Below are 25,600 nucleotides of genomic sequence, written 5' to 3' on the forward strand. Positions count from 1 at the left end.
TGATGAGCCTCTTATGAGGGACTTGTCAAATGCCTTTGAAAATCCAGATACACTATATCAACCAAATACAGGCAATTACACTATATCCTCACAAATACAGGCAATTATGGAGAACAGCCATCACTTGAGAAGGAGGTACATGGATTGATTTCTTCCTATTCTGAGCTGTTCACTCCAGGTAACTCTCTAGATAAAGACTGTGGATGAAAATGGAGCTAAGCATGGGAGTAAGCGGTAGAGTTAGCTACTGTTCGATACAAAGCAGATCTATGACCTTATCTCTCTGAATGAGACTTCCTAGGTTTAGAGGCAAGTGACTAATCAATCAGGTATTTGTACTTTTTGTCCAGCAGAGGGCAGCAGAATTCTATGAACAATAGAACAGAGCCCAATCCCTGAGACCTAGCCTTCATTGGCAAGTATCACAAATTTCAAATGAAAAATCTTTGTATATCTTGGACACATGGTAGCATGCACAAGCGGGGGTTGACTTAGTACAATTTTGAAACTCATGAGTGGCAGCTAGGATCGGAGCCTTGACTGTTGCTGCTCACAGCCTTAACTTGTGCTCTGTCAACTCCCGCGTGTGTACAATTCCAGATGGAAACAGTAAGCCAAACCCGAGAATCCCCAAGGCATTTCTGACTCTGCTTTGGGCACCTTCAGTAGGTACAACAGGAAGGGCTCTGCAGCGAGGGGAAGAAGGAACTATAGGCTTCCTTACATAACTGGTCAGATTGAAAGAAGACCCAAGGTCCGGCGAGTCCAGTCTTCCTCTGATTAGTCATCGAAGAGAAGGTGGGAAATATTGCACATCTCTAGCCAGTTCTAATACAATGAAAAAAAAATTCCTTCCTGACTCCAGATAGGGCCTGAATTCTATCTGTGGTCAGTCACTCTGAGACCAATGTAATAAGGTGCAATGAAGACTGCACACAGCTTTATTCATGATGTAATAAGGATCTTGGTGCACAAATCAGAGCGCCTCCATGCCAATCCCATGTTAATGAAGGCATTAGCTATTACTCCACAGTGCAGGGAGGTACATTAAAGACCCTCAGGCTTAGCTCGTATTTTCTTAAAGGCTGGAAATTTTAACTCTGAGATGGTATAAAATTGGCTCACATTTCTGGAGCTGGTGTTAGTGTATGGTGTTGTAACTGCATGGTCCTGGGTGCAGGGATCCTGGACTAGGGTCTGGGTGGATATTGTATCTGTGCTGTGACAGTCTCAGTCTCTATTGGAGTGAGCTCAGTGTGTGCCTGCTCTCTGTGGAGTACCAGTCTCGTTCTCTGTGCTCTCACTGTCAAGTGACAGTCTTTGTATCTACAGTGGGTGAGCTGAGAGTATCCCTGCCCTCTCTGTGCAGTGATGGTCTCTCTTGCTGTGGTGGCTGTTCTCAGTGTATCTCTGCTCTCTCTGGGACTGATGTAATGAGATGAGCTAGGCCGAGCACACGTATTTACTTCCATTTGTGCACAAGTTTTTGTGTGTAATTTTACTCGTGATTTAATAAGGATTTTAGTGCACAAATCAGAGCTCCTCCAGGCAAATCTCATGTTTAAATAAAGTCATTAGTTCTTACTCCCCGATGATAGGGAAGTGCAATAAAGCTGAGAAGGCTCAACTCGTGCATTCTTAATGCTGGAAATTTAACTCCTGGGGCTAGCATAGTTGTGGACCTGGAGTTCCTGGGTGCAGGGGTCCTGGACTAGTCTGGGTGGAAGCATAGTTTTACTGATATTGTCTGTCTGGGAGTGAAATTTTGATAATATTGTTTTAGTCTGTAATGTAATGTCATCTGTTCCAGCTCCTTAGTGGGTGGGAAGGTCAGGCTGTAGTAAGGATTTTTATTGTTTGTATTTTATGACAATGTTTAAAATGCTTGGGAGGCAATCTTGTGCTTTTGCACATAAAACATGATTTATGTGCATAAAACCTGATTAGTTGGCCTATTGTAACATGCAGTGAGTGTGGGCTTTGTCCATTAAAAAAAAAAAAGGCATGAGCAAGCTAACGTTACATTATATTACATTACACAGAGAATTGTACATAGAGCGAGCACCGCACGAGGCTGACAATTGCGCTGTTATAAGTACCTTCCCATAGAGCTTATATAAAGATGGATAGCTGTACATACAACAGTTCTGCTGCAAGAAGTGCCTGCCTCAGAGAATTGACATAACAATTAAACAATTTGGCACACACTAGCTGCATTTGTGCTAAGAGATGTACTTCTTTAAGTGGATGCCTGCCTGGTGCATCTCTTCAGTTATTTTATGTGCACAAATATAACAATATAAATTATCAGCATACATCATCATAAGAATGCAGCAATAAGGGATCCCTACTACAACCTGGCCTTCTCCCATCTCATTAAAAAGCTGGGGGAAAATGCTTTGCAAACTAAGCAATAAATTAAAAAAAAGTGTATGCATACAGCACATGTCTGTGCATAAATCATGTTTCATGTGTGTGCTTTCTTTTCCCCCTCTTAACTTTGGCCATGGTGGCTGCGCTCCAGCAGTCCCTTCTCTGCCTATCCCCCCTCTGTCCAGCATCCATTCCCTTCTCTCTCTGTTCACCCACAAGTTGTGAAGTGCTTCCTATGGGAAACTGTGTGCTGAAGGCCAAAGGATCTAGGAATGATGAAGTTCTGGAGTGCTCGGCACTGGATAGCTCACAGGCAGCTCTGTGCATAACACGCAGAGTCCCTGTGTCAAGCCTTGGGTTCCTGAAAAGTCAGTCTGTCCTGAAAAAGGGATCCAGCTGGTAAATCGATATCGGACTCATACATGTGATCATGCAGTTTGCATCCTTTTCTCAGTTGTGAGGTGGAGGGCCTTATCTGTTAGGAATCCAGCCATGTGGTTACCGCTGACTGGAGAGAGAGGCCTGTTGGAGGTGCACAAGCAGCAGGACTCCGCCACCACTGAATATGGAATCAACTGCAAGGAGTTGTTCTCGCCCTTTTTGTCCCTCGCCCATGTTGCAGATCTGCTGTGCTTGAGACTGCAGCTGGAATCAAATGAAGTGTTGCCCCGTGTCTGAGATGGAGAATTTCCTGGCTTCCTGTCTTCCACCACCCACTTGGATGCCTGTAAACATCAAGGTTCGGAGAGCAGGCAGGCTGATAATTGCTCTGAAAGTCCAAGCCAGCTCGCCTCTTCTTAGGAGTAACCTGTCTCCAGATCTGATAAGAGGCTTCCCTGCTCTCCCACCTCCCAGCACTGTCCATGGCAGAAGAGACATACCAGCTGCCAGTGGGACCCTCATTCCTTTCCTGCTATGGGGCCTCTCCGAGCAAGTGCCTCTTCCTTTCTCATCTCCCCTGGCAACCAGCCAGTGTCCCATCCCTCCCTCCCTCCACCCACCCCACTTCCTCCTCCTCCTCCTCCTCTTGCCAGTTACCAGCTTGCCCCTTCCTGTCGTCCCCTGGCAATCATCTGTCCTGAAAGTTTCCCTCTCTCTCTCTCTGGGGGCAGTTCAGAGGAGGAAAGGAGGGATAAAGACAGATCACAGGTATTAGTAAGGGTAGGAGAAGGCCCTGCTGTTTCTTGGACAGTGGACTGTTTGGAGGAGCCAATGCTTGGGGGGAAGGGAGACTCAATAAAGAGGGGTTAGCCAATGCGCCAGTAGTGGGGAATCTTTTCTGCACTTTGTCAGACCTAAAATGCCTGCACTCCTATCCCGAAGCAGACAGTGACATTACTGTTTATCCCAAACATTGCTTAATGTAGACAATTATAAGATGATAAGATTGAGGGAAAAGAACCAAAATAAATAGATGTCTCACTAGCCATGAAAAGAGATGGGGAAAAAAAAAAATCCTTGTAATTATGGTGCCAGGACAGAGAGAACGGGAACCACGAGGACAGGACTTACTCTCATTTTCTGGAAGTCAGAATACTGTGTGGGTTCAAATGCTGAAGGTCAGGACATTTTAGGGGAATTAAAAATGTTACCGTGTCACAAAGCTTGGAATTCAAATTGCAAAAAAAAAAAAAACCCTTCCAATTCTTTGTGTACTGTATTTCATTTAAGGCCTGGTGCACGAAGGCTTTTCCTTGCAATGATTAAAGACTATGTCCAGTGCTTTCTGGTCTCTCTATTCTCTCTTTTTACTCTGCTTATAACCAGTGGCCTATGCTTGCCACCTCCTTCTCTTAATGTTTCTTTCCTGGATGTGTGCTCTCTCAGTTTTAGTCCTTTTTTTTCCCTCTTATTCCCTTTCCATTTCTGTGATTTTACTGGTGGGTTTTTTTTCTTTGTTTGTTCTCTGGAAAATACTTCTATTTTTCAGTTTTGAGATCCTTGTTTTCTCATGTCCATCTCTTCCTCCTGTTAATCTCCCATCATTTCTTCCTCCTGCCTAGCTCCATCTTTCTCTCTATTCATTCTCCTCCTCTTCCACCAGTCCTTCCTCCTCTTAATCTCCTTCTCTTCCACCCACTATTGTTTTAAATCACTCCCTCTTGCCAGTCTCTTGCTCCTGACCTTTTCTTCCTCCTTTGGTGATTGGCTCTTTCTACTCACCCCGACATATGACCACTTTTTTCCACTTTGGCTCTTTCCTCCCATTTCTGTGCCTGGTTACTACTTTATATCCCCAGATTTGTTCACCTTACTCCTGTACCCGAAACATGATCCACATTTAACATTCATTGCCACCATACATGAGCCTGAAGTGACCTTTCTGGATATGATCATTATTAAAACTCCTGATTGTTTCCAGACTTCCTTGTAAAGGACTTAGCCCAACAGGTGTTGAAGTGCTGACACGGTGCACCCACCATTGTTCAGTCTGCAAAAGACGGCAGGGGAAATCACCCCCACGTCAATTTACACAAAACGTAAATCCTCAAAAGTATGTCCCAATTCTAAAAAAAAAAAAAAAAAAAAAAAAGAGCCACGTTTCCTGAAAGTCAAGAGAATCTGGGGCAACTCTGATGTACTGTGGCAAGGCATTCCAGAGGGTGAGGGCAGAACCTGCAAAACGTTCTTGTCCATGTGTTGTGAGGCTCATAATTCTTGGGGAAGGTATCATTGGGTGGGTCTGAGATATTTTGAGCACAGTGAATGGGTAGGTCTGTAGGGAAAGAGCAAGCTACTAAGATGGGTCAAATCTTTGAGGGATTGTAGGCGAAGGTCAAGATCTTGAAATTGATGTGGAATAGAGTTGGCAGTCGGTGGAGACTTTTCAGGATTGGAGCTATGCAATCGTATTTGTGCATTCATGATCTTGCAAGTGGCAACATTTTGTATTTATTGTAAGTGGCAGTTTAAGGTGTTAGGGATCCCCACATATTGTGCATTGCAGTAGTCCAGGTCTGAAAACACAGTAACTCAGACCATGGTTGCAAAGGCTGTGTCATTCTAGCAATGGGAGGCGATGGTGGAGTTGGCAGAGGTGGAAAAACTCTTTCGTCACAGCTTGGATCTGGGCTTTAGTGATCAGTTTGGAGTCCAGGATGAAACTTAGACTTTGAACATGAGAGCTGAGAGTGAGGGATGTCTCCCCCGAGCTTAACGTTTGGTAGAAGTGTTGGGAATCCATTTCCCTTCTCCATAGTATCTCTGTCTGTTGAGGGTTTAGTTTAAGTTTGTTATAGTATAGCTAGTTTGCAATTTTTGTTTGAGATAAGTGATAGTTTGTTCCTGTTTTGAGTCTGTTGGATCAGTAACTGGATGTTGTCTGCATAGTATGCTCCCACTGGATCACTGTGGTGAGCCAAACAAGATTGCTAGATGTACCATCGCTGAAACAGGCCAAGCTGGCTTTTTCTGTAGCTGGTACCACTCTCTGGAATTCATTATCAGCTACACTTAGGAATGGGTCCTGCAGAAAAAGTTTCAAGAACCTACTGAAAACGCATTTTTTAAGCAGGCATTTCCTTCAGAGGGGTAATTTGATGGTAGCCCTTTTAACAGTCACGCTAAGTGTCTGTCAATGTTTTTATATTGATAAGAGTTTGTGTGATTTTTGTATGTCTTTTATTTTATTAATGTTAAGTTGTGAACCGCCTTAAATCCCTCGACTCAGCAGTGTAGAAACCTTTTTAAATGAATAAATAGGGTTGCCAACTGTCTCTGGATTTTCACCGGACAGTACGGAATTTAAAGTCATTGTCCAGAAGCCAGACAGAGGGCTAAAATGTCTGAAAATTGTCCAGATTTTAATCCTCCAGTCTGGCGTAACAGATATCACGAAACTTAGTCTGAAGGAGCTGTAGTTTAACTCCACAGCCAATGGTGGCGCTACACTACGCCAACAAGTTTCCCTCACATGCGCCCCCTCTCTCTGCTGCAGCAAACAGCACAGGGCAGGAGCTTGTTAGCAAAGGATCAGTGTCTCCACTTTTTCGGCTGCTGGCAGGAGAGTTGGCATCTCCTCCCTCTCACCCATGGCACAATAAATAGGAGCTCAGTGGCACCCTCGGCATCTCCTTCCTGCCTGCAGCACAACAGAAAGCGGTCCGGAGGAGCCCTCGGGATTTCCTCCTTCCCACCTGTGGCACAATAGAAAGAAGCTAGGCAGGGCCATCGGGTTCTCCTTCTCTTCCCTGCCCATAGCAGAACAAAAAGCGGCCAGGAGGGGCTGTCTGTATTTTCTCCTTCCCACCCATGGTGCAGTAGAAAGAAGCCCGGGGGGCTGTTGACATCTCCTCCTTCCTGCCCATGGCACAATAGAAAGAAGCTAGGCAGGGCCTTTGATTTCTCCTGCCTGTGGTGTAATATAAAGAGCCCCAGGGGATGTGGGGCATCGGCATTTCCCCACCCATCTACAGTGCAACAGGAAGAGGCCTAACCAGGCCTTCAACATCTTTGGCCTGGGGTGTGTGTATGTTTGAGAGACAATGAGTGTGTGTGTGTATATATGTGAGCCAGTGAGTTACTGAGAGCCTGTGTGTAAGAGAGAGAGCCAGTGAGTTTGAGCAAGCCAGAGTGTGAGGGAGAGAGAAAGCCATTGAATGTGAGAGAGCCTATGTGTATGTGCGTGGGAGAGAGAGCCAGTGAGTGTAAAAGAGCCTGCGTATGTGAGGGAAGGAGCCTATGAGGGTGAGAGCCTGTTTTAGAGAGAGAAGGCGAGAGTCAGTGATTGTGAGGAGCCTGTGTGTTAGGGAGAGAGCAAGCCATTGATTGTGAGAGAGCCTGTATGTGTGAGGGAGAGAAAGCCACTGAATGTGAGACTGTGTGAGGGAGGGAGGGAGGGTGAGAGAGTGTGTGAGGGTGTTTGCAAATTAGGGAGGGAGAGAGAGTGTGTATGTGAGGGGGAGAGAGCCAATGATTATGACAGAGCCTGCATATGTGTATGAAAGGGAGAGAGCAAGTGAGGATGAGAGAACCTGCGTGTGTGTATGCGGGCAGGAGAGAGAGCTTATGTGTGTCTGTGTGAGTGAGAGCCTGTGTGTGTGTATGTATGTGAGAGTGAAAGCCTGTGTGTGTGTATGTATGTGTGTGTGAGAGAGAGAGAGAGCTAGTGAATGTGAGAGACCATATGTGTGTGTGGGTGGGGGAAGAGAGCCAGTGAGTGTGAGAGCCTGCATATGTATGTGAGGGGAAGAGCTAGTGTGTATGTAAGAGAGGGAAAGCCAGTGAGAGTGAGAGATCCTGTGTGTGTGAGCGAGAATGAATATGTGTGTGTTAGGGAGTTTGTGTATATGAAAGAGAGAGAGAGGATAAAGTGTGTACCTTCACTCCCCCCCCCCCCCCCCCCCCCACACACACACACACATATCCACAACAATCTCAGGATGACTGAAAATAAAAGGTATGGAGCATGGGGGATATTTTTTGTTCCTCTTTGTTTTAATTATTGGACTTTATTTGATGTGTCTGCTGTTTTGAAATATTTTTTTTGGTATCTGGTAAATTTCCTAAAATTCTAATATTAATTATTAATTATTGGATGATGTTTTATTCATTAACTTTTGAAATATTCTTTTTATTAGTATGGTTTCACTATTATGATTTATATTTCTTGGTTTTATTGTTTGATGTTTTGGGTAAATTGATGATGTTTCTGTTTTTTCATTCTTGCATTATATGCAGAGTTTGATTTGTTGCAGTTTCCCCAATCATTTTTTGTCTATATGTTTCTGTTTATATTTTATAGTCTGTTCTGTATTTGGTAAGGATCTGTCTGTGTTCTGCATGTGCGATTGAGGTAAGATATTTTGCTGATATGTAGTTTGTATTTAGAGATCTACAGCAGCCTGGCTTGTTCTGTTTTCCTAACAGGTGGTGTATTGGTGTTTTAAGCCTGGTGTAATATTTGCAGTTGTCTTTTCTTAGATAGGATTGTTACTATTTGAATGCTGGCAGTTAATGCTGTTTTGGGATGGGAGATTTACTATATTGTAATTGTAATTCAGTTTACTCATGGCTTTCTGGTAGCCAAACCCACATTGAATGCACATTACAATAGGCCTGATACCATATAGATTACAAATGTCTTTTTTTTGCAAAGTTTTCTGGTTGGCATCACAACAGTGCATATATATTTAATCTACATGTTTTTGTAAGTGATATTCTTACCTCAGAAGACTATACTTTGAATGTCCTTTTTCTTGTAAAATCTGTTACAATAAATGCACAATTTCTAACTGGGTGTCTGTGGGGAGGGGAGTTGCATAACACTGTATGCTTTGCCTATGGTACCTAATACCTTTGCACCAGCTCTGGGATAGCAGTGGAGAGTCAAGGGATGTGATATCAGGTGAAAAAGACAAGATTTTCCTAATGGTGGGATGGAAGTTGTTAAGGAATTTTAGTTTTCCTGACTGTTCTAATGGAATGTTATTGATATTTGTATAATTGGGATCATTTGGTGCACACTTTTCTAGTAATAAGTTGTATTGTGGAAGGAAATATAGGAAATACTCCGCAAGCCCAAGTGTTTGGAATTTTAACAACTGAAAGTTGGCGACCCTACATAGGAGTAATGTACAATGTGACAGTCTTGAATGCGTTTACTCAGGGCTAAGCAAGCTGTTTTGGGCGCGAGGATGGTTTGGAGAACACTAATCCTATGGAAATCGTTTGGGTGCAGTCATTGATGTAAGATGAGAACCATGCAATGGCTAGGCCTAATACCCCAATATCTTGTAGTCAACAAGAAGGTGGTTATGGTCCATTGTGTCAAGTGCAGCAGAGAGGTCCAAGAGAATGAATAAAGCTGAGTCTCCCCAGTCTAGGCAGAGTTCATCAACTAAACTTAGAAATGTGGTTTCAGTGCTGTAGGGTGGTCTGAAACACAATTGTTGTAGGTCCAGGCCATTTGAACTGCAAAGGTGCTCGGTTAGCTGCAGTAGTACAGATTTTTCAATGATTTTACCAAGGAAGGGAATATCTGAGATTGGGCGGTAGTTATTCAGGTTGTTTGGATCAGTTTGCCTTCTTCAGTGTGGGTCTTACAATGGATCTTTTTAGGAAGGTGGGGAGGTGAGCTTCCACTAACGATGAATTTGTTATGGTCTGGATGCAGGCAAGTAGTCTGTCTGGCTTGTTTCATCAGTCAGGAAGGGCAAGGGCTTTCTGGGCAAGTGGTTGATCTGAAAGTGGTGAGCAGAGAGTTAGTCATCTGCTGATAGTGGAAGGTTAAGATGGAAGGTCAAGATGATGTCTGATCTGCTGGTAAGGAACTTAGTACTGGTTTAGTCACTGGTGCTTTCTGAGGTTTCAATTGGATGTGTTCCATCTTGTCTGAAAAAAACATGACCAGTTTATTGCTGTGCGCTTCTGTTTCAAGGGAAGGGGATGTAGGTTTGGAGTCCAGGAGTTTACTGATAACTCACCAATAGAACTATTCTAGATTCCCAGCTTGATTTATTGTTTTTGTGTAGTAGGCTCGCTTGGCATAAGTGACTGCTGTATGGTAGGCTGTCTGGTGTCTTTTGCAGCTGTACTTGTCAGACTGGGATTTTGAATTCCGCCTTTTATATTCACGTTTTCTACCAGTTTGTTTCATCTCAAGCAGCTCCTCTGCGAATCAAAAATTTGATTTAGGGTTTTTTGTGGTTATGGTTTTCCATGATGTGATCTTGTCCATGTCCATAGCTGATTTGAGATCGGTGTTCCAGCTTTTGAGTAGGATGATATTAGATTGGTTTCCATGGGATATTGTAAGACTAGGAGGAGGGATTCTGCATCCAGATGGGCTGTTTGGCAGACTCATTTGATGGCCTTTTCATGACTGGGTTTCCATAGAGGGGGCAGATGCATGTTGTATTAGGAAGTGATCTGTCCAGGGGAGTTGGGTAGTCTCTAAATTCTCTGGTGGACTGTATTGCAGATTTTTTGGTGAGGCAAATCCAGGGTGAAGCTTGTCTTGTAGGATGACTCAGTGACTAGCTGGATGAGGCCCAGGAATTCTAGTGAGACTAGAAAATCTTGTAAGAGATTAAGATGTGATTTATTGATGTGGTTGTTGAAATCGCCTAGGAACAGGATCTTGGGGTATTCTAGAGTAATTTCCAAGATCAGTTGTAAGAGGTCATAGAGGGCTTCCTTGTTGCTTGTCTTGATAGTGGATGGTATGCTAAGAAAAGCCCCCATTTGGAGTATGTGTCAGTCTGCAGAAAGATAGTTTGTATCTTCTAGCTTCCTTGTAGGGGCTAGTGTCAGGATTAGTGATTCAGTGAGGCATAGGATATCTGCTTGCTCAAGTGTGAGGAGGTCATGTAGCCTGCTGATCTTATTGTGGACAGAGCAAATGTTTAGTGTTTTTATTATAGGGGAGTTTGTGTGTCCAAGTGGTGTGTGGTTTCTGTGGATGGTAACTCTTGGGGGTGAGGAGGGCTTTGTGTGGGGTCACACAGCTGTACTGGCTGGGCTCTTACAATGATTAATAAATGCCTCTGCTGATGATGGTGGCAATAAAGTGGATTTCAGGAGGGTTAGAGGTTTGATATAGAGCAGTGGTTCATGGTCCCCTAGGGGTCTGCCAGATCATAACAAGGGATCCACCAGCTATGGGAGAAGACAAAAAAGCCCAAGCAAAGAAGAGGCCCAACAGGCCACTACCAGTCCCCATTCTGTGGCAGCTGCGAAAGAAGAGGCCTGAGAGGCCACCAGTACACCCCATCTCTCCAGCGGCTGAAGACTGAAAAAGGCTGCAGGTCACTGGCACACCCCATCTTGCCAGCAGCTGGTGTGAAGGAGATTGCGGGCCTGCCAACATACCCCATCTCGCCAGTGGCCGAATTGTGAAGGAGGCTGCTGGTGCACCCCATCTCGCCAGCGGCCGAAGTGTAAAGGAGGCCATGGGGCTGCCAGCAAAAACCCCATCTCACTGGCAGCTAAAGACTGAGGAAGGCTGCAGGGCCACCTGAATGAGGAAGAAGCCGCGAGATCCTCTCTACTCCTGCAGACTCCAGGAAAAAAATGAGGCATGGCTGAGAGAGAGGATGTATGAGCATGTATGTATGAGAGAGAGAGCCAATGTGAATGAGAGAGAGGGAGCGTCTGTACGTGTGTATATATGAGAGCTTGTGTGTATGAGAGAAAGGAAATATATATATATATATTTCCTATGTGTGTGTGTGAATTAGAGAGAGAGCATGTGTTTGAGAAAGAGGGAGCATTTGTGTGTTAAGCATGTGTGTGTGAGAGGGATGGAGCATGTTTGTATGTGTGGGTTTGAGCATGTGTTGTGTGTGAAAGAGGAAGCATGCAAGTATGAGAGTATGTTTGGGTGAGCAAGAAGTGTGTAGATGTGAGAGAGCATGTGTATGAGAGACTGAGGGCATGTCTGTATGAGAGAGTGTGTGTGAGAGAGGGAGTGTATGTGTGGATATGAGAGAGAGAGCATGTATGTATGTGTGTAGAGAGATATTTCATGTTTTACCACTGAATCACCAAAAATGAATCATAAGAGCCAAAGAACTATACAGGCCAGCGTGCTGCCTGGCCCGAAACGCTGTCACAGCAAGAGAGAGAATTTACCAAGGTGAACTTTAAAACAGCACTGTCTCAATAGAAAATGAAGACCTTGCCCTGATACACTGAAGGATACCTTATCAAGATGTGCCTGTTTGCATATTTCTGTATCAATAGGAGCAAAGCAGACAGAGACAACAACTTAAGCCCATAAGCAGGAGTCATGGATGAGCCAAGGCAAAGTCCACAAGTCAGATGGATCCCCACCCTTGGGAGGGCAGACAGAGAAAAATGCTGACCCTGGCAAACAGCTTGGCATACAGATGTGGCAGTTCTCCCCCTGAAGAAATGGGGAGGGGGAACAAAACTTGCAACGTGGCAGGACCCCTCCCGAAGTAATGGGGAGGGGGGAGAAGACCTGCAGTGAGGCAAAGACCCCCCCCCCCCACCTACCACATGATTATGCATGAGCTTATACATATTTATCAGCTGGAAAGTATAAGACGGGAGGCAAAGAAGAAGAAAGGAGGAGCGAAAAATAAGCACAAACCCTAAAAGTGAGGGACCCCCTGGTAAAGTGAACCCTGAGGGGAATGAATCTGGAGAGCATCCCTGAAAGTGAAAGGGGGTTCCGAAGCAGACCCGCACTCCCTGCTGTTGAGAAGGGGGAGAAGGCTAGGTGTGGCCCGGAGATCAGAGAGAGGAGGTGCCTGCTCGGGGGCGGAGAGTGGGACAGAGTCTAAGATGGTGAGGGGCAGGAGCAAGCCCAGACAGCCTGACAAGTACCAGAGCCAGAAGGAAATGTCCTTCCGGGATCACCTGCCTGCTCTGCCAGTACTAAGCCCAGGAAACCAGTCTTTCCCTGCACACATTCTCCAGACCTCCAGTCAGCATCTGCTTCAGAGATAAACAGAGGGATATCACCTGAAGCCATAAGTATTAATATATTAAGCAGGCTAAGGTTTATGGCATGTTGGTTACTACCCGTGATACAGAACTTTCTTTAGGGAAAACTGATATTTAGTGACCAGGATGTTAGAGACAGGAATCGTTGTTATTTTCTAAATGCTTTATCCTGCCAAATCTGATAAATAAAAATGTGTTTCTGAGGAGAAATCACGTTGTCTTTTCCTGACTTAGGATTGCAAGTAAGGTGGGATGGCAATTGGAAGTGTTCTGTAGCAGACGGGTCCCTGCACCCCTAAACTTGCTTACAAGTGAAAATGAAAAGGTTGGGGGACCACCTCCCCACCCCTGCTAATCCATAGCAATTTCAGGGTGACTGGAAATCAAAAGTTCCAAGGTATGGAGATTGGGAAATATTTAAATCCTTATTAGTTTTAATTATTGGTTGTTATTTGATGTCTGATATTTTGTTTGGAAATTTAAAAATAATTTATGAGTTTTAAATTATTATGTCAGTTGTTTTGAAATATTCTTTTTATTAGTATGGTTTTACTATTTTATATTTCTTGATTGTATTATTTGATATTTTATGAGGAACAGTGATGTTTGTTTTTCCATTGTTGCAATGCATACTGAGTCTGGCTTCTTGCAGTTTCCAGCTCAGTTTTTGTCTGCACGTTTGTATTTATACTTTTAAACCCTGTATTCTGCATTTGATGGGGGTCTTCTTGAATTTTACATGTGTAACTTAAATGAGGTATTATGCTAGCATGTAGTTTCTATATAGGGATCTAAAGCAGCCTGACTTTAGGAGGTGTATTGGTGTTTGAGGGCCTGGTTTTGTGTTTGAGGGCCTGGTGTAATATTTGCAGTGCTGCCTTTTCATAGGTCTGATATGGCAGGTTGCCTATATAATCTGAGTGTATTTTTTTGCAGGATTCTGTATTTTACAATGTTTCTGGTAGTAGAGGGAGTTTGTGTTGCTGTTACTAAGATGACAACAGAATTTGAATGTTATTTTTCTTTTTGGTGAGTGCTAAGGGGAAATGCCTTGTTCTGCTCTGCGCCCCTTGTTGGGGGAGTTTCTGTGAACGCAGGGTATTCTAGAATGTCAGGTGCAGGTTTTATATTGGGATTTGTCCCACTCCTATCTAGAAGAATGTTTTTTTGATGCTCTTGAATAATTGTAGTGGTAGTTTTACTTAATGGTTGAAGCTGGCCAGGGCGTGGTTTTTTTTTTTTTGTTACTCTGAATGTTCTTCTGTCTAGCGACGCCACCAAGATGCATGCCCAGCACCTTGCACTAATGGTGCAAAATGTTTGCAGCAGTGCCTCTTGCTTTCTGGGCGGTGGCGTCCTGTCTCTGCATATATGGAGTTTGGTAAGAGGCAGGTGTGCACAAAGGGGCTCCCAGAGAATAAGAAGTCTGCAGGCAGATTAGGGAGAGAGGAGGAGAGAAGCAACAAAGCAGAAAGATGATGGAGAAAGAGGAAAAGAAAAGAAAAAGGAGGAGATGTGGACAAATCTAAGAAAAAGTCCTGAGACAGAGAGCAAATCTGTGTCCCATCAGCTGAGAGCTCGAGCTCGTCTTGACACTAAGCATCTCCTTTCACTCCATAAATTGCAATTTTTTATTACCGTCCCGAGACGCAGCAGACAGGAATTCACCAAGGCATAGCAATAAACACACCCTGCAGAGCTTCAGGGACAGAGATACACCCAGCTAGAAGGAATCGTTTATAAGGAGAAAGTTCCCAGGAGCTGCTCGAGGAAAGTACGTAACAAAAACCCTCCTTCCCCCCCCCCCCCCTCCCTTTCCAGCTTCGAACTGGAGAGGGTCCGATGTAAACACTCTACTATGATAGTGACAGTCTGTCTGTTACAGGACAAGATGTTTATTGTAAAATGGAGCATTAACTGAAGAGCCCCGGGCAGACAGCGTGAAGGATGGAAACAGACAAGGTGCCAAAACTTGTGGTTACACTCCATGCAGGCTTCCCTGCTGGCTCCAGGTCAAAGAGCCAGATCTGGCTTCACCCCATTGTGGTGATAGGACTTGCACTACTACTCTGAATTTATATAGTGCTACAGCGTGTCTGTCCCGATAGGCCACTTTAGTAGCCATCCTCTGGACGGACTCTGTTCTGTTTAGGTCCTTTTGAAGGTGCGGTTTCCAGAATTGTGCATAGCATTGCAAATGAGGTCTCACCAGAGATATAGACAGGCAATATCACCTCCCTTTTCCTGATGGCCTTTCCTCTCCCTAGGCGTTCTTTTTTGCTTTTGTCGTCACCTTGTCTACTTCTTTGGCCACCTTGAGATCATCACATAGGAATATCCCCAGATCCCACTCTTTTGTACCCAGAAGAACTTCACAGCCCCGATGCATGACTTGGTATATTTTAGCATTCAATCTTAGCTGCCAGACCCTAGACCATTCCTCATGTATCACTAGATACCTCTTCATTTTTTCCACACCTTTCAGAGTGTCTGTTTTATTGCAGATGTTATCATTTGCAAATAAGTCCAACTTTCTTGATCTCCCTTCCACAATATTGCTTGCAAAAAATGTTAGAGAACTGGAATGAGGACTGATCCCTGCGCAACACCACTGGTACCCCCCTCAGTTTACTCCTACCCTTTGCCACCTCCTGCTCAACCAGTTTCTAACCCAGTCATTCACTTTAGGGCCCATATTTAGGGTGGTCAGTTTGTTTATAAGCTGCCTATACAGGACAGAGTCAAAAACCTTAACTGAAATCCAAGTGCACTACGTCTAGCACTATCCCCTGATCTAACCCCCATCAAAGACATTGACTAGGCTCATCTGACAGGACTTACCTCTGGTTAAGCCAATGCTGTCTCAGATCCTGTAATCCATTGGATTCCAGAAGCTGCACTATCCTTCCATTCATTTCCTCACCACTGAGGTCAGAGTTTTATCCTTCCCTCTCTATCAGATAACTTGCATTGGTGGTGGTGTGAGAGTGGGTCCAGAAATTAGTTCTGGTACTGAGTGTGCACCCTGTTCACCTAAAGGAAAGTCGGGCTATCCCACTCCTCCATCCCTTTCATAGGGGGGTCGTCTGACTCAATTTTATGATGAGTGGGTCAAAATCATGTCTGGCCAGTGGTTCTAAGCGTGATAGGACAAGGCCACGCTTTAGAATTTGCTTGGCCACTCAGAGACCTGTTCATATCATCTCCATGTGCCTCGACAGAAAAGAAGCTGATTGTTCAGCAGACCTTACACCGACTACAAATGCTGGGAGCTAATGTTCCTGTCCCCTGGATAAGCAGGGGATGGGGCATTATTCCATTTATTTTGTGGTGCCAAAATAGGAAGGAACCTTTCGTCCAATTCTGGATTTAAAGAAGGTGAACTCGGCTCTCAGTTTCCCATTTCCAAATGGAGACTTTGCGGTCTGTCATAGCTGCGGTACAAAGCGAGAAGTTTTTGGCTTCCTTGGATTTGATGGAGGCGTATCTGCACATAGGGATTCACCCGGACTATCAGAGGTACCTCCAGTTTCTGATCCTGTAATTGGGTTTAAAAAAGGTTTGGATAAGTTCCTAGAGGATAAATCCATAAAGTACTATGATGGTAATTATTAAGCAATAGTAGTTTGTTTTATTTAATGTTTGGGTACTTGCCGGGTACTTGTGACTTGGATTGGCCACTGTTGGAAACAGGATACTGGACGATGGACTCTTGGTCTGATAGAGTATGGCATATCTTATGTTCTAATAGGGAGGCATTTTCAATTTTGCGCAAACCCGTTCGGACTAGCAACTGCCCCGAGGACCTTCACCAAGGTGATGGTGGTAGTGGCAGCAGCCCTCAGAAAGGAGGGCATGCTGGTTCATCCGTATCTGAACAACTGGCTCATCCAGGCGAAATCGGAGGACCTTTGCAGGCAGGCGGTGGAAGTGATGTTGCACCGCCTGAGATTGTTGGGCTGGATAATGAATCCCTCCAAGAGCCACCTTTCTCTTTTGCAGGTTCTGGAATTCTTTGGCATGCACTTCGATATCCGAGTGGGGAAGGTCTTTCTCACAGAGGAGTGAATTGTCAAGCTGTAGGCTCAAGTTCGGAACCTGTGGAAGGCATGAGTGCTCAGAGTCTGGGATTACTTGCAGGTCCTCGGTTCCATGGCATCTACCTTGTAGCTGGTCCCGTGGGTGTTCGCTCATATGTGACCTCTACAGAATGCATTGCTATCCCAGTGGGATCTGATTTCAGAGCAGTTTCATCTTCCACTACTGCTTACAGAGTCCGCTAGGTCCAGTCTTTTGTGGTGACTTGCCCGGGACCATCTGTGCCTTGAGATGCCAGAGTGGATGGCAGTGACTACAGATGGCATTCTCTCTGCTTGGGGAGATGTGTGTCAGTCCCAGTCGGTGCAAGGCCAATGGTCGGAGGAGGAAGCGGCCTAGACCATCAATTACCTAGAGATGAGTGGTGTGGCTGGCTCTGCAGGAGTTTCTTCCTCTTTTGCGCAACTGGGCATTCAGTGTCCTGTCAGACAATGTGACGACGGTGGCCTACATCAGCCACCAAGGAGGTGCCAAGAGTTGAGCAGTTGCTCTAGAAGCGGAGCTGCTGCTGTGCTGGGCAGAGCAGCATCTGACCTTGATAGCGGCCTCGCATATAGCGGGATCTGAAAATGTGCAAGCGGATTTTCTCAGCCAACAGCATTTGGATTCGGGAGAATGGGAGCTTTCAGAGGAAGCAATGACCCTCATTTCTTGCAGATGGGGCATTCCTCATATGGATCTGATGGCAACTCCAGAGGACTGCCAAGGCACCACACTTCTTCAGTCAAAGCCCTGGTTCTTCCTTGGTCATACGACATTCTGATCTATGTGTTTCTACCGTGGCCTCTGATGGGCAAAGTTGTAAGGAGAGAAGAGGGCCATCCAGGACAGGCGATTCTTGTAGCTCCAGAGTGGCCACGATGGCCTTGGTTTGCAGATTTGATCAATCTAGCAGTGGATGGCCCCTTGAGACTGGGACATCCACCAAATCTACTGTGGCAGGGCCCCATATTTTCAGATCAAGCTGATCACTTTTGTCTAGCAGCTTGGCTTTTGAAAGGCGGCAATTAAGGAAGAAGGGATATCCTGAAGATATTATTTCACTCTGCAGGCTCGAAAGACTTCTACTTCCTTGGCATAAGTCCGGGTTTGGAGATTCTTAGAGTCTTGGCATTCGGAGCTCATTCCAACCGCTCCCAGGCGGCCTCCTGGGCAGAATGTCAACTGGTTTCACTACAAAAGATTTGCAGGGCAGCTACATGGAAGTCTTTACATACCTTTGCCAGACAGTACTGATTGGACATCCAGGCCTTGGATGTTTGCAATTTTGGTGAAAGCATATTCCGAGCAGGACTTTCACAGTCTCACCCTGGTTAGGGGAGCTTTGGTACATTCCAGGAGTCTGGACAGATCCGGGTACGTACAGGGAAAGAAAAATTGGTTCTTACCTGCTAATTTTTGTTCCTGTAGTAACAAAAATCAATCCAGAGTCCTGCCCGGTGGTGGAAAGGAGGTTTGGAGAGTCCGCTCAATCTGATTTTCTGTAATAATTCTGAAGAATGGCATAGGTTTCTGATGAGTCCCAACAATAACAGTTCCATATTTGTTTATAAATGTTCTTCTTTCCTCTGCTCATTCTGGGGAATATTATAATGTTGATTGGTTAGAAGGGTTTCTTAAAGCTATTTTATACTTTGGTACTTAGTAATACTGAGGATCTGCAGGTGGCACACCGAGTTAAGAGGTGGTGTCTGCAAAGTTTTTCTCTGTCTCCATCTGCTGGAAGGGAGGCAAAACCTAGGAGTCTGGACTGATTTGTGGTACTACAGGAACAAAAATTAGCAGGTAAGAACCAATTTTCCTCTGGCCTACATCCATGGTCTTTTTCAATGCTCAACCTAAATGATGCTGCCTTGATGTAGATGCATCAATGCCCAGTGCAGCTCCCGGGCACTTGTAGGTCAATGCCTCCTTTGCAGATAACCTGGACTTACCTGTCTTAGAGAGCTATTTCATGAGCTATAGATGGAATCAAAGACCTCTGGGAGTTCTCTCCTTATACGTGGAGCAACCCAAGATGTTATGGTTGAGCCCCAGGCAAAGCACACAATTTTCATGGGAATCCATTACAGACATAATCCGTATGCACTGGGAGCATAAAGCTGTTGGCGTTTTTCTTCTTGCGGGACAGTGAGTGAAAAATATCTGCTGTAAAATCAAATGACTCGATCTCAACAAAACCCTCATTGATGCTGCTTGATGCACTGATGTTGTGGCCACTTAAAAAGGATGGGAAGAGGTGGAATTAAGGGAATCCATGAGAAGAAGACTGAAAAAAACATGAAAAATTGTAATGAGGAATCATTCACCATAGCAACGCGATTGTTGGGTTCTGGAGAGATAGTGAAACTGAGATGGTGGGGCTTGTGCAATGGCTGTGATATGGGATGGCTGTACATGATCAGTAGAGCATGGAGAAAGCACCGGAAGCTATGCCATCATTGCACTAACCCAGACTCTGTGGCTAGGCTGAGAGAACTGTCCCTCCTTCCTGGCTCGTTCCCTGCAGTTCTCCTTTAGTTCTCTCCTTGATGGCACCTAGGCATTCCTGATATCTTCTCAGTGGTTCTCCTTTAGCTCTGTCATTCCCTCCTGACTCAGTTCCTGAGGATCCCCTTTAGTTCTGTCCTTTGCTCCTGGTCTGTTCCTTGAGGTTCCCTTTTATCTTTATTCCTCCTTCCTGGCCCATGCTCTACAGTTTCCCTTAAGTTCAGTCCCTCTTGTAACCCCCTCTTTGTTTGGGTGTCCCTAATGCAGGGGCTACAGCAAAGTCCCAGGGCCACATTTTTAATCCTGGGTCTCTCTCACACTGCTCAGTAACATCAGACCTCAGCCCTGGGTGCTGGAGTTCACCGGTGGGGATAAGATCCAAGCCTCCATGGCCATAGTGGCATGGTGGTCTCACTTACACAGTTACTTACAAGCACTCACCAAGCACTACACAGTAATAAGTCTTTAGCAGCCAGGAACCATATGAAGAAACTCACACAGCAGGTTTGGATAATGTTCAACAAAAATAAGTTTAACTTAATGAAAAGAATCCATGCCAAAATGGCAAACATCATCATTAACAACAAAGAATGACGGTCTCGAGTGCTGCGGTTTCTTTATTCATTGTACTTGTCATTTCTACGCTTCTTTATGGCTCTGAAGCGGTGTCCAGAAATCTTTCCCCAAGGAGGGCATGGAAGTCGTCCTCCTCAACTGGCATAGGCTGGGAGATAAGGGGAAAAGAAACCCTTTAAAAATTCTCTTCTCAAAAGTTTGGGTGTCTTAACTCTCTTCAAAAACCACATGGATGGACCGTCCACAATAACGATTACCTACCGTACTGGCCTCACACTTTGTGCAGAGCAGCCATTGGAATTTGGCGAATGCACAATGCTTTAATCATTTACCAGACTTGGGTACTGCAAATATTGCTTTTTCTCTTTTTTTTAAATTTTTCTATCTGCATTTAAAATCTTAATAACTGCTTTCAAGTGCAAACAAGTTCTCCTCAAACAACAACGTGGTTATGTCTCCAATAAACAGATGAATCCGCAGCTCCCCTGTGACTGTTACTCTAAACACAATATTGTGATGTGTGATACTTAGCTTCTTAGCTCTCTATTTCGAATGCTCTTGTTAGCTCACCAGAATCATGGGGACCTCCGCCCAACACTACGATACCTTCATTTTTGATAATCGTTATTGTGGACTGTCCATCCATGTGGTTTTTGATGATTGTGATTCGGAGGTCCTTTTGGTCTATTTTGTTTATATAGTGTGTCAACTCTTTCACAAAAATCCCATTTATTTAGTTTACAGAAACAAACTACAAGTCCGAAGATGCAACGGGGCAAAATCTGATTTCTGTCAGCCTCTCTTACAGATTGAGAGATTTTTCTATTCTGGAAGCCTGATGCTGGGTGGTATTTCCTTGCTTCTCTCTCTCTCTCCAAAATATTCTTATCCACTGCATTTAATGGCGCTGAGTCCCTCCTGGTGACTGATCCCACTCTCCATCTCCTCTTATGTCACCATGGGCAATAATTTGCCGTTATCACAGCCCTGAGATTTGCATCTGAGCTGGCTTTTTTTTTGCTACCTATGCTGAGTGCAGGAATAAAACCAGTTCCCAGTCTCTCCATTCACACACATAGTTCTTGCTAACATGCCTGGCATGTAGCTCCCTTACTTAGTGCGCGCGCCTGTGTGTGTATGTGTGTGTTTTCCCTAGAGTTTATTTGTGTGTTTGCTGCAGAGACTGTTTCCAAAGTGAATACTGCAGTGTGTTTATCCCTGGATAATGCTCACACATCCCAACTGTGCAGGATCTCACCAGCTGTTCCCAGGCACAGTCTGCTCTTAAAGGTAAAGTGCCTGTGTCCCAGGGTACCAGGCCTGTGAGATCCCAGGACACCACATTCCCGTCAGTTTGATATCCTAGGAATCCCACATGCCTGTCAGCTCTTTACACAGCCATTCACAGTGGCTTTAAACTAGTACTGACTTTCCATTACTGCCCGCCTGAGATAGATTTGAATCAGTGACCTCCAAAGCTGAAAGTTGTAATTCTGGGCCAAGTCCCCTAAGTCATTCATTTCTCCCCCCCCGGGGCCTAAATTTCAGTTAATATACAATTAAACAGTAGTTCCATTTCCAGTGGTCGTGCGTTGCCATGCAGAGAGGGTTCCTTGGGTTGGCTGGAGCTGGGAATGCAGTGCAGGCAGTGTTCACAGTCCCAAGATGAGGGGGGGATTGGAGAGAGAGAAAGTTAGGGTCATTGTTAAGGGCGACACCTGATGGCTGGATTTCGAGCACTGGTGCATGGCTCCCAGCCTCAGGACTGTTTGCTGCAGAGTAGGAACAATGGGAGAGAGAGGTCTATTAACAGAGAGAGTGCTACACTGGAAGCCTTCCCTTCCAGTGTAGCAGGAGTAGTGCTGGGCCCAGATTGCAGTAGGACTCGACCGTGATCCGGGCTGAAGAAAAGCTTACAACTAAGATAAGATGTTGGGGGTTAGAGGGGGGGCCCTCAAATGCATAAAACTTATTTCAGTAGACCAGTATTGAGGATGGGGGAGAGACCCGGCCCTTTTATTTATTTACAATTGAGATGGGGGCACTTTGGAGAGGAGGCAGCAGGGCCAAATCTGGGTGGGAAAGAGGGAGGAGGTCACCACTTTACCAGCTATATTCTTTTTAAGATAGCTATTTAAGTGTAAAGTTATCTGACCACACAAATCTTATTTATATTCAGCTTTTTGGCACTTCAAAGGGGATTACATTCAGGCACTATAAGTATTTCCCTATCCCCACAGGGCTTACAGTCTAATATTGTACCTGAGGCAACGGAGGGTAAAGTGACTTGTCCAAGGTCACAAGGTGCAACAGTGGCATCTGAACCCTGGTTTCCCTGCCCTAACCACTGGGCTACTCCTCCACACTGAAGCTATCTGGCTAATCTAGCTGGATATATCTGATATTCGGCTAAGCCTTCCCTGGAATGCCCCTGGAGCTTCCCTCTTTTATTCAGTTAAACTACTTATCTGGTGTGCATATGCCAAATTTGCTATTTTAGATGGATACATTTTGAGTTATCCATCTAAATGGCTATTGAATATAGGACCTCCAAAAGTTTTCAGAGTTAGGTGTCTAGGTCTTTTGAAGATCAGGAAAAGTCATAATAGCTACAGAAAAGAGCTCGGTCTGATGAAGGCGCACAGCTCTCAAAGGCTAGTCACAGATGTATTGAGTTAGTCCAAGAAAAAGGTCTCACTTACAACTTGTATTTAGACCGATATTTCTGCATATTCAAGTGTGCTAATGTGGCAACCACAATACTTCGAGTTAAAAAGGGGAGAAAGAATTGGAACTGGTTCCTGCATCTCATCGTGAAACCAGCTCTCTCTAAAGAGACAGTCTCTGTGTTTATCCCAGCTCTCTCTTAAGAAACAATTCCAGGGCCTTGGCTCAGTAAGCACGAGATATCTCTGCTCTCTCTGGAGAGAGAGTCTCAGTCCCTGAGATGAGTGGCCTTGTGCTGAGTGTCCACAGTGTGTCCATGCATTCTCTGATGCCAAGCAGTTCACTGTCTCACACACAGGAGGTCACTTCATCCAGTGGTGCCAACTATGGAACACATTTCCAGAGCTTTCTAGGAAAAACCTGAAGGAACCTTTGAACATTTGTGGCAGGTCCCGTGGCTGCAAAGGGTGCCTCAGTTCACTGTTTTCTGCCGAGACCAATGAATGCGGTTTTTCTGCTGTTAACTTTCACTGCGGTTTTTACATCTTTGGCTCAGCAGAGTTTCCTCTTTCCACAGTGTGTCCTAGTTACCTTTTTATTTTCCTTAAACTTTTTTTTTGGTGGTTTTAAAGTTTAACTTGTTTTTCAGTGCCTCTCGAGCAGGCCTGGTTTTCTTTGAAACTTCTGACAGCTTTTTTACTTGCAGCCCTCATTTTTTCATTGTGCACTGTCTCAGGGGCAGATTTAGGCCTACTCTGAAGGCACCCAAAACTGGGACTCCTGCTGCTTGATTTCTGAGGACAAAATTTCCCACCTCTGGTTCTCTGTCTATGGGTGCCATAATTTTAAATCCAGTCCTGGACTGTCATTCTTTCAAATTCTCTTCTCCATTTGATTTCATGTCCTGTTGACGAGTTACTGTTGAGTTACTATTATTATTATCTATGTAATATTTAATTTAATTTATTGTTAATATCTATATGTTATAGGTTATATGCTAAATGCTATATGTTATACGTTATATGTTAAGAAACGCTGTTCCATGTAACGCCATTTGTGAGAAAGTTTTGTTATATGTAAACCGACCTGATTCGATACTTGTATTGAGAATGTCGGTATATAAAAATCCGAAATAAATGTTATCATTTTATGGTGATGGCAGAAAAAAAAAAAGCCAACAGCTTCAAGTTTTGTCCAGACTACAGTCAGAAGATACCCATCTGTAACCATCACAAGACTTGCTACAAGTCTCTGGACGAGGATCATAATGTTGTTCATTGAAGCATCTGCTCAAAGCTGTTGCTAAAGGCCATTAGGATCCAGAAGATAAAACTTCCTTCTCATCTTGAAGAAGTCTGAATCTATTGATTTGCTGCTTAAAGCACCAAAGTCTAAGGACTATGAAACTACATAGGCCACTGGAGGGAAGGAGTTGCCAAAGTAAGCATACGATGCTTTTGAAACTCCTTTGACAATGAAGCCTTAGGATAGGTCCAGACACTGAGATAGATCTTGATCTCCCAGCTAGTGCCAAAACATCAGGCTTGAGTGCTTGAGCAAAGAACCAAGGAGAAATGGTGGCAAAGGCCCATCAAAAGAAAAAGTCCATCAATGCAGATCTCCTTTGGAGCATGGTTCTGAGAGGAAGCTGCCTATGAAGGAAAGCTCTACCTCTCCCATTTGATGCACACTATGCTCCAATCTTCAATCTTTTGGCTCCCTTCAGGATATCTTGAAGGAGGTCAATCTTCCTGCTGAGGTCCATCAACATTTTGGCTCATAAATTTTTGAGGATGAACTCTAAAGACAAATAGTAGTTGTGGTCGCCGAGCACACGAAGTATGATGGTCAGGCAGCATGAAATGGCTCAATTCTACTCAAATCATCCAGTGATTTGCCTAACTACTGTCTCCCCTGAATGTCTTGGCATCAAAATCAATCTTCAGACTTCAAGAGTTGATACTAAACATAGAAACATAGAAACATAGAAATGACGGCAGAAGAAGACCAAATGGCCCATCCAGTCTGCCCAGCAAGCTTCACACTTTTTTCTCTCATACTTATCTGTTTCTCTTAGCTCTTGCTTCTATTTCCCTTCCACCCCCACCTTTAATGTAGAGAGCAGTGATGGAGCTGCATCCAAGTGAAATATCTAGCTTGATTCGTTAGGGGTAGTAGCCGCCGCAATAAGCAAGCTACACCCATGCTTATTTGTTTTACCCAGACTATGTTATACAGCCCTTATTGGTTGTTTTTCTTCTCCCCTGCCGTTGAAGCAGGGAGCTATGCTGGATATGCGTGAAGTATCAGTCTTCTCCCATGCTGTTGAAGCAGAGAGCCATGCTGGATGTGCATCGAAAGTGAAGTATCAGGCACATTTGGTTTGGGGTAGTAACCGCCGTAACAAGCCAGCTACTCCCCGCTTTGTGAGTGCGAACCTTCTTTTCTTCTCCCCTGCCGTTGAAGCAGAGAGCTCTGCTGGATGTGTGAAGTATCAGTTTTTCTTCTCCCCTGCCGTTGAATCAGAGAACTATGCTGTATATGCATTGAAAGTGAAGTATCAGGCTTTTTTGATTTGGGGTAGTTACCGCCTTAACAAGCCAGCTACTCCCCTCTTTGTGAGTGCAAATCCTTTTTTCCACATTTCCTCTTGCTGTTGAAGCTTAGAGCGATGTTGGAGTCACAGTAAGCATGTGTATGTTTATTTAATAAGGGTATTGACTCCAGGCAGTAGCCATCATTCTGGTGAGTCACCCACTCTTCATTGGCAGCATCTTGACTTTATGGATCCACAGTGTTTATCCCACGCCCCTTTGAAGTCCTTCACAGTTCTGCTCTTCACCACATCCTCCGGAAGGGCATTCCAGGCATCCACCACCCTCTCCGTGAAGAAATACTTCCTGACATTGGTTCTGAATCTTCCTCCCTGGAGCTTCAAATCGTGACCCCTGGTTCTGCTGATTTTTTTCCTATGGAAAAGGTT

This window comes from Rhinatrema bivittatum, chromosome 15, assembly GCF_901001135.1.
Source record: "Rhinatrema bivittatum chromosome 15, aRhiBiv1.1, whole genome shotgun sequence".
Taxonomy (NCBI): domain Eukaryota; kingdom Metazoa; phylum Chordata; class Amphibia; order Gymnophiona; family Rhinatrematidae; genus Rhinatrema; species Rhinatrema bivittatum.